Source organism: Phascolarctos cinereus, unplaced genomic scaffold (assembly GCF_003287225.1).
Source record: "Phascolarctos cinereus isolate Bilbo 61053 unplaced genomic scaffold, phaCin_HiC Scaffold_5;HRSCAF=322, whole genome shotgun sequence".
Taxonomy (NCBI): Eukaryota; Metazoa; Chordata; class Mammalia; order Diprotodontia; family Phascolarctidae; genus Phascolarctos; species Phascolarctos cinereus.
The window spans coordinates 451,322,564-451,332,950 of NW_027555958.1; the positions used below are offsets into that span (position 1 = coordinate 451,322,564).

The following is a 10,387-nucleotide window of genomic DNA, read 5'->3' on the forward strand; positions in this document are numbered from 1 at the left end:
TGGTATTATAATTATCCATATATTTGCTTAATCTCCCCTCTGAGAGAGCAAGATCAAATGAGATAGTATTTGTAAGCCCCCTGGTACAGAATCTGGAACAGAGTAAGACACTTCATAGGTGCTTGTTTTCTCCCCCTCCCCTTGCTTAATGCATGGTTGTTGCATTGGATTGAGGCACTACAGTGGGAGCTTAGGGCAGAGAAAAAGCAACATTTGGAGGTATACAAGGGACACAGAAAAGAAGGTGAGTAAGAGACTTTACCATGAGATTTCTCCCTGGACCACAGCCCACAGCCCTGAGCCTCCCTCTGGCAGTCAGTATGTGTTGAAAATTGCCCTGGCCCAAAGGTGCAGATGCCCAATTCTAATCCCAGTTCTGCTTTCTCCCTGTATGACTTCAGAAAAGTCTAATCCCTCCTCTGGTCTCAGCTTCTTCTTCTGCACAATAAGGAGCTGGTACTTTATGAGTTCTAAGATCTCTTCTAGCTCTGACATTATGAGATTTATGAACGTTCACACACACAAACACACACACACACACACACAATCTATAAAAATCCTCCCTTTGGCTCTGGTTCTTTAAAGCTCCCCTGAAAAGCTGGAATAAACTAGCCTGCCTTTCTCACAGACCAATCCAGAGCAAGCAAACAAGAAGAAAATATATTTTATGAGCACAAATTAGAAACACTGACATCACAAATCCCCACTTTATGGAGCAGCGATATACAGTAATTAGGTGTCAAAAGTAATCTATGGCCCACAGACATAGTCATCTCTCAGGAAATAGCATTTCTTTTTTTCCTCTCAGAAAAAGTTTGTCCTCAACCAGAAAAAAGGAGAAGAATACCAAGCAGCCAACAGCCCAAGAGAATGGGGGTTTGAATCCAGGCTCTGCAGCAATCTTACTCCGTGATCAAGGACAAGTCATTTCCCTGCCCTTGAGTTTCCTCCTCTTGAAAAGGGAGACTGGTACTTCTGGCAAAGATGGAGAGGTCCCCTAAAAACACCAGAGGAATGGAAAAGATCACTAAATGAATAAATAATGATATATATTATAGTAAATAAATAACTAGAATAATAAACAAAGCCAAAGTAAAGACCAATAATCCCTTCCATCCAGCTCAAGAATGTAGCAGGAGGCTTCCAATCTTTTGAAGACTGAGGGTGTCTTGGTCAAGTAGATGAGGGCCTGAAGTAAGTACAAGCTCCTGGGCTAGGCTGCTCCGAGAAGATGGGCCAAGGCCATCTCAACCTACCAGTTAGGGCTATACTAGAAGACAGCATTAGACTATAACAATGGATAGATCCAGTTCCCAGCTCTGGATCCAGGACCCCTCTTCCCCTTTTTTCAGGGATGCAAAAAGAGATAGGGCTTGGGGCAACTAGGTGGTGCAGTGGATAGAGTACCGGCCTTGGATTCAGGAAGACCTGAGTTTAAATCTGGCCTCAAACATGTAACGCTTACTAGCTGTGTGACCCTGGGCAAGTTACTTAACCCCATTGCCTAGCCACAAACAAACAAACAAACAAACAAAATATTGGGGAAAAAAAGAGATCTAGGGCCTAATCCCAGGCAATGTCTCAGCCAGAGATTGTGGTGCCAGAGAGAGACCAGGATTCAGCCACCTTGTTCAGAACCATGTCTGAGCAGTGGCATTAGGACCATAACAGGAACAGAACCTAGGCTTAGTCATCTCACCCAAGATTGTAGGAGAAGGCAGAGCCTATCACTGACACAAAGTCTCAATCCAAGAATTAAGGCTGAAAACATGAGAAAGGAAAATTCAAAATACAAATTAAGTCGACAATATAATGAAGAAATACTATAGATTCAGAAAATCCCAAAATAAAACATTGCAAGAATTACAAGTAGAACCCCAGAAGGAAAAAAAGAATGAATTGTCCACAAGGCCTCCAAGCATGGATGGAAGAGATGTTTTTTCCAATGAGGTATTTCACAATTTCTTCTATTATTCAGTCCTTTGACATCATTTTATTGTTTCTTGATGTCTCATGGAGTCATTTTCCACTTGACCAATTCTAATTTTTAAGGAGTTATTTTCATCAGTGAAGTTTTGTACCTCTGTTACCATTTGGCCAATCTGATTTTTAAGAAATTAGTTTCTTTAATATTGTTTGTGCCTCTCTTACCAAGCTTTTTTCACAATTTTCTTGCATAGCTCTCATTTCATTCCTATCATTCTTATTTGGTTTTTTAAAATTGTTTTTGCTCTTTTAAAAACATCTTTCTTTGGCTCTTTTAGGCATTCTTCTTAGGCTTGTGTTCTATCTGCATTTTTCTTTGAGACTGCTTGTAGGTGTTTTCAAATCATGGTCTTCTGAGTTTGTGCCTTGAGATTCCCTGTCACCATAGAAGATTTTTGGGGTCAGGTTCTTTTCTGTTGTTTGCTCATTTTTCCAGCCTTTTCCTGACTTGGACTGAGTCGGGGTCTGTTCACCTTTGGAGGTGGGGAGGGATGTCTGGCCTTAGCTTCTGATTTTTATGTCCTTCTGCTGCTTTTACAACTCTGGGGGGTTGCAAAGAGGGAGATGTGCTTCCAGAGTGGTGTGATCCAGGGAAAGATCTGGTCACTGCCCTCCTTGTCTACACTCTGGTCCTTACCCAGTTAGGGCCACTGCTGCCTTACAACAATGACTGCTCCTCTCCATCCTGAAGCTGTGACTCAAAATTGATGTTCGTCCTTCATTTCTGAAGAGGACCAGTGATATCACAGTGGGATGTCTTGATTCATGTGTGGATTTCAGTGACGCAGAGCTACACAAAGTCACCAGCCTCACTCTCTCTTCCAGAGGCATCAAAGTCCAGTGGCAAGATGAAAGTCAAGACAACCGGAAATGACCTGGGATGCAGTGGACAACCTTGGCATCTTCAACGTCCAACCAAGCTCTTAGCACTCCACAGCTCCTACTTAATCCACCTTCACAGACATTGGAACAAATTGTTCTCATCCATCCATTCCTCTGGGCAAAGTCTTCATGTGCTTGGAGTAAACACTTCGGCTAACTTATTGACAGGTTTGAGGCCAGTTGGTTACCCTCAACCTGGTTTAGCCTGTCTGTCAAAATGGTTTTACCAGGGTGTGGTCACTGTGCATGCTACAGTTTCCTTGAGCCACAGGTGAGAATTGAGTGCCAGGGGACACCAAAGGCAGATAAGCAGCCCTGAAAAGGGCTGGGCAGCCCTCACACCAGAGGTGCTAGTCCTCTTGAATAACCCATACACCCCAAATCAGAATTAGATAATGGGTGGCAGAGTAACTAGATATCACCCTTTCCTGCTCCCACTGTTTATATAGGGGTCCCCTGGCATTTCTCTCTGACCAAGCATTCAGTCCCTTACTGTTCCTGGACTCTGGGCTGCTCTCTGCTGCTACTCCCACTGCCACAAGCACAACCCAATGCCGCTGCTATCTCCAGAGCCACTTCTGCCAACCCAAACTCCTGGTCAGTCTCTAGCTACAGACCTTTCTTTCTGTCTTCCTAAGTTGTCCTGGGCCGGATGAAATGATTCACTGTGACTTTTTCTAGGATTTCTTAATCCGAATGTGGTTTGATGCATTTTTTAAGTTGTTGGGGGGCAGATGGTTGCTAGAAAAGTTTGGCAAAAATGCTGGCTTCATTCCACTGTCTTGGCTCTACCGCCTCAGATGGAAGAAATGAATTAAGAGCTAAACAAGACAGAAATAAAGTAGAACATGTGTAAAGAGAATAAACAGCTTAGAATTTAAGGTGGAAAACGTGATCCAAGCAATGGACATCCTGAAAAATGAAATAGAAGACATAGAACTAAATAGTTCAATAATAATAAGAAGTATTAGGATAAAGTCCAAAATATGAAAATTAGAAAAAGTTAGTTTTCTACTATCAAAAATAATTGACCTAGAAAACACTATGAGAAGAAATAAGAATTACTAGATTCCCTGAAAATCATAATCAAACAAAATCCTGATACCATATTTCAAGAAATTATAAAGGAAAACTCCCTAGAACTGTTAGAACCAGAGAGAAAAGTAAAATTTTTTAAAAAAATTGAAAGAAACCAAAAAAATTACATAGACAAAACCCAGGGCTCCCACGGCAAAGAAAGGATACTTTGAACAACCAGGAGGAAAGAGATCAGGTACAAAGGAAACACAAGAAACATAATATCATATAGCAATTACCTAAAGGAAGGGAAAGCTTGGAATGCAAAATAACAAAAGAAAAAAGGCTTACAACCGAGAATTATTTACCCTACCAAACTGACTATATTCCTACAGGAGAAAAAAAAATGGACCTTAGTTCCTTAATTCCTACTGAGAAAACCGGAGATAGGTAGAATCTATGAAAAAGATGACAGTAAAAATCTAGAAAGGCAAATATAACATATAGCTAATATTTATACAACGCTTTAAGTTTTACAAAGTGCTTTACAAATATTACCTCATTTTATCCTCACAATACCTCAGAAAAGTAGGTGCTATTATTACTTCCATTTTCTAGATAAAGAAACTGAGGCAGATGGAAATTGAAACTTGCCCAAGGCCATACAGCTAGTAAATATCTGAGGCATGACTCAAATGCAGGTCTTTCTGACTCCTAGTCTAGCCTTCTGTCCACTGCACCACTTCTAAATATATCTGAATAATTTGAAGGGTCTAAATTATTAAAAATAATAATAATAAAAAGTGCTTATGTAAAGGACGAAAAAGGCCATTATCTCATCAGACTATCACTATTCTGAAGGATGAAAGAGGGAGCAAAGAAAGACCAGTTCAGTGCCTGACTGCAGTTTTGTCCTATTTTGCTCATTTTAAGAAACTTGCAGAAAGGGGAAATGGGAACGTATTTGGGGAGAAATGAAAAAGAAGAGGGAAGAATTTAGTATTTCTCATAATTGGGACACATCAGAAGAGGATATAAACATGGAAATAGAAACGGGGGAGGGGAACTGATATCTAGGGTTAGGCAATTCAACATTCTCTCACACAGAGTATAATGTAGAAATACATCAAGGTTATCAGGAAAACAAGAACAGGCAAAGGTAAGAGGAAAGTTTAAGAGATGATAGAGTTAGAAAAGATATAATCACAACCAAAACAAGCTCAACTATGGAGAGCTGATGATAAAAGAGTGATTAAAAAGACAGAAAGAAAAAAAGACCTGAGTTTGGCTGGTAAAGAAAAAGGGCAGAAGACTTCAATTATAGATTACCACTGTTGATCTCATTCTTTTTCTTCCCTCACCATCTTTTTCTGAAAAAGGAAAATATACAACAGATGAAGAGGATATTTTTTTAAATGTTAGAAACTAAACTGACAACAAATGAAATGAGTAAATACTTGCAAAAATATAAAATCCCAGCAGCTAGGTGGTACAGTGGATAGAGTGCTTGGCCCAGAGTCAGGAGACCTGGGTTTAAATCTACCCCAGGTAAGTCACTCACACTCTGTATTTTAAGGTCCCTTCCAGGGTTGACACACTCAATTCTCTGTTCTAATGTTCTGTCATGAGCTAGCAGCCTATGTTCTAGGTCCCCTCCCAGCTCTAGAATTCCAGGATCTCTCTATCTGACTACATATAGAGAGACAAGACACAGAAGACCATTACTGATCCCAGTGACCAATGTAGATTCTTTAAAGATGTGTTTAGGACATTTAAAGCTAGAAGAGCAATCATCTGGTCTAGCCATTCTCAACTTTTTTGGCCTCAGGACCCCTTTATGCTCTTAAAAATTATTGAGGACTCTCCAGAAACAAACTACAGCAAGGCTTAGATAGTCCAATAACAATAAATGAGGTTGTACAGGAGCAAGTAGCTGAAATTGTCACATCACCTTACAAAATCTGCATGGTTTATGGCTTCCTATTTCCAAGTAAAGAAAGCCTAATTGAGCACAGTAAAGTACACACCAAAGAGTCTGTTTCTGCTAGTGAAACACAAACTGTTGACTCTAGTGAAGGAGGAATGTCATCTCAGAGGAAAGAATTTCTTCAATTTCTAAACTTGAGACCAAACCCAACACCTGAAAAAAATTAAGAAACCTGCAAAATGGATCGCTGAGTTAGATCCATTTAACACGTATCAAGCATGGTAGTTGGCTACCAAAGGCAAAGTTGCTATTGGCCGTGGAGAAGTGAAAGAACCTGGACAAGAAGGAAGTACAGACAATGATGATTCATGTTCAGATAAAGAAGAACTTGGAGAGATTTGGAATGCCAATAAAAGCCATACTGAAAGTGCTGGGAAGTCCAAAACAGATAAAAACAGTTGTGCAGGAATTGGCCTTTCACAAGACAAAGAAAAGATTAAACACACTAGTGGTGAAGTGCTTTCAACGGATGTGGATCCCAAATTAACACATAATAAAGAGAAACCAGCACATTGCTCTGAGTGTGGCAAGGTTTTTAGAACATGCCATCAGCTAGTCCTTCATTCAAGAGTTCATAAAAGAGAAAGGAGAACTCATGCTGAATCTCCAACTTCTATTGAGGGAAGGCAACACAGAACATATTCTCCAGATTTAGCCACAGCTCTAGATGAAAATGGAACAATGGATCGAGTGGAAGGTGGTTCTGAAGATGGATCAGAAGATGGACTTTCTGAAGTGCTTCATTTAGATAAAAATGAAGATGGCTTGGAAAGAGGAAAAATTAAACATCTTGCTTCATCCAGAGAGTGTAGCTATTGTGGAAAGTATTTCTGTTCAAATTATTACCTCAATATTCATCTCAGAACTCATACAGGTGAAAAACCATACAAATGTGAATTTTGTGAATATGCTGCAGCTCAGAAAACCTCTCTGCGGTATCATTTAGAGAGACATCACAAGGACAAGCAAATTGATATTACCACTGAAGTAAAGAATGTTGGCAAAAACTCACTACTGAGTCGGGAAACTGAAGATATGCAATTAACAACTGATGGTGCTCAGACCAAAAATTTGAAAAGGTTTTTTGATGGTGCCAAAGATACTAAAGGCTGTACACCTGCAAAACAACATAAAGAAACGCCTTCTGCCTTTCAAAATGTTTTGGGAAGTGTACATTCAAACATAAACAAGGATACTCAGGATTCCAGTAAAAATACAGTTGACGACAGTGCTAATAAAATGAACAAAAGTGTAGTCACTCTGTACTTGGACAAATTAAAAAAGAAATCAGTAATTGAGCCTCAGGCAAACAACCCTGTTTGTAAAACAGAGAAGGATGGTCTTTCTGGCAGAGGAGATACTGCAAACCATGAAAGTGAAGTAAATAACATAGATGAAATAAAAGAGAGTATTCCTAACTGCAAACATAAACCAAACATGGACTTTGAGGAAAAGCCTTTGAATTTATCCCTTGGGTCTGCCCAAGAATGTGCAGCTGTTTCTGTCAGCAGAGGTTTATTAGCAACAAGCACCTGCCCATTTTGTACTTATAGAACATTTTACCCAGAAGTTCTAATGATGCATCAGAGATTAATGCACAAATACAATCCTGACATTCATAAAAATGGTAGAAATAAGTCTTCAGTCAAAAGTAGGCGTACTGGATGCCCACCAGCTTTACTTGGAAAGGATGTGCCTCCCTTATGTACCAGTTCACATAAATCTAAGATTTCTCTAGCAACTCAGTCAGTCACTGCAGCCAGAGAAAGCTAAGCAGTGCCACCCTTGCGAGCAAAGTTCCACTTTCTTCAGGAATAGACTCTAGCACTTTAGCCCCAAGTAACCTGAAGTCTCACAGACCACAACAGAATATTGGAGCTCAAGCAGGTGTGATTAGACAGCAGTCGGAGATGCATTCTAAAACCAGTGCTTCTCCAGTACCTGACAGAATAAAAAGACCAGAAACAAAATTAAAATCTCTGAGCATATCTCCTCAACCTGGCATAGTAGGCAATAATGTCAATGGTTCCTTTGACTATCCTCTTTAAAGTTGACTCTCCGTGGTCAAGGAAGAGAACATTTTTGCAGTTGAAATGTAGGCAATGTCAATGTGGGATTTGGTGAACCATCTTCAAAAAGAATGAAATCTAACGTAGTTACTCTTGAACTCAATTCTGCAACAATAGCCAGTTACAGAAGAGAATATGATATAAACAGCTACCATGTTCCAAACAGAATTGCAAACCTATTACCTCAGGATTGTCCCTGTCCACCTGTGTCAGTGTTGCCATCCAAGCAAGGGCTCCTGAATTCAAATGAGGTTGATTCTCCAAATGTACTGACTGTCCTGAAGTCCTATGAGCCATATGGTCCTGGACCACTTCATAGTTCTTGTGGATCTAGTGGCAGTCAAGTATTAAGCTCTGCAGGAGAAGGAAAAAGGCCCATGTCTCATCAACAGTTATCTAACAGCATGCTGCAAAAAAAAAAAAAAACCTATGAGACTCTTGTTACTAATACACATTATCGACCGAATGACAAGAAAACTTGATTTTTTGGGGGAAAAAAGGTCTCATAAGGACTTAATTACATATTCTCTGTGGAATTACCTTCAACCCATCCTTTGAGAAAATGAATGGTGAAAGCTACTGAAACAAGCTGTGATTGTACTGTACATATAAAGAACACTACAGTTTTATAATGTTGGTTCTGTTTAAAATTTGTACCAAATAGCAGTAAAAATTGTAGTTGGAGAAGTTGGGTTGTAAAAGTGGAGAATGTATATCTCTATTTTGACCTTGAATAATATTTTTTTTTAGAATTGACCAAATATTAAGTAGTTTTTTGAATACTTGAGCACTGCTGAAAAGTAATTGGGGGAGAGAGGGGGAATATATAATGCTTGCACCTCAGGTAAAATTTTGTAAATATCTGTTGGAAAACTTACCTATTTAGTTAGATACTGTGGTTCTCTTTCCCCTCCCTAACCCCTCCACCCCCCATCCTCCCTTACTCCTTCCATGGTAGCTCAACATTTTGAGCAGTTTCTGATCTTGTGCTTTTTCAGTTAGGATAGATTTTATTTCAAAACAAATTCCCAATGATCTGTATGATATCAAATCCTAGGCAATCTAACATTGTTGTCTTTATGCAAATTGATGTGAGTATACCTAACTGAAGTACTGACCGTCTCTACCAGTTTGTACTGCATATTATAATAAGGTCACTTCTGAATTTTCAGTTCCTTTTTATTGCAAATTATTTCAGCATGTTGGCTGAGATACAGTACTTGTTACCAGCTGTTTCATGGTTTGTAAATTGTCCTGGAACTACCAGACTACTTTATTTGGTGACTTTTTTTTTGATGGGGTGTGGTGGTTATGTGGGATTTTTTGAGTGTGTCTCTACTGAGAACCCTTTGCTCTGAGCAGACAAATCTTTGCTAATAGTGAACAAAGTAATACGTGGAATTTATTTAAGTTTGTTTTCTATCAAACTAAAATCATTTTAAAAAAAATTTGACGTGTCACATACTTACTCAAACTGGTAACGTTTGAGTGCAAAATTATAAATATATTAAAATACGGGGAAACGATTTTAAAATAAAAGACTTTTGGTGTATCTTATGTTTGTATTTAGAGCTCTCTTGTTATTTTTGGAATCTCAGTTAACTGAAGACACATTGAAGTTAATTGTAGACACATTGATTCTGAATAAGAAATTGCCCACTGTGAAGAGAGGGTGGCAAAGGGATTCTGTTGTTTCCCTTCCTGCATCACAACCCTACCCCCATCCTTTTGTGTGTGTGTTTCTTTGTTTTGAAATGACAAGGTTTTTCTCTATGCTCATTCAATTTGGGTTTTAAAAGGAAGGCAGCCACCAGCCAGCAGAACTGATTTATTGGATATTTTAACTTTTGCTCATAGTTACCTCTACTTGTAGCCTATAGCTGAAGATTTATTACTTCAGCATATATATGGCTTTGACTTCCATGTTGTATTTTAGTAAGAAACTGTTTGAAATATTTTTGCACTGTTCAGTTTTTTTATCCTACCCTTCTCTTCCACATAGAAAGTGTAAATGTCCTATAGTAGCAAAACCTAGAAATCCTCTTGTTTTCATTATGCAACAGAAGACATCCTTGATGTATGTCTTAACTCTTGTGTTGAAGGGGACCTAACTGAGATCTGTCAACTGGCATTGCAATGAAGTGCTGTGTATCAGGAAATTGTACATGATTTACCTTTTTACCTGTTCATAAGCTGAGCCATATGTACATAATCTAGATTTTGTTTTCATGGTTTTGCACTTTTTTATAGCCTATTTTTCAAAATGAACACATTTGGAAGGTGGTTGGCCTAATATTTGCCTAATTTGCTGAGTCTTACAGAATGCATGCCTTAAGGATATTCAGTTCTTAAGGGGTTGTGTGACAGAGGGCTGAAATTTAAACTTATAAAAAAAATTACCAAGCCTATTTGAAAACAATCAGTTCATCGTTATGCTGCAATTTTC

General features: G+C 38.9%; 1 pseudogene; it reads left to right on the forward strand.

Annotated features, from left to right (window-relative positions):
- The window catches only part of LOC110209458 (zinc finger protein 217 pseudogene), a 132,511-nt pseudogene extending 124,088 nt beyond the window's left edge, over positions 1-8,423 (forward strand).
- The last annotated feature ends 1,964 nt before the right edge of the window (positions 8,424-10,387 follow it).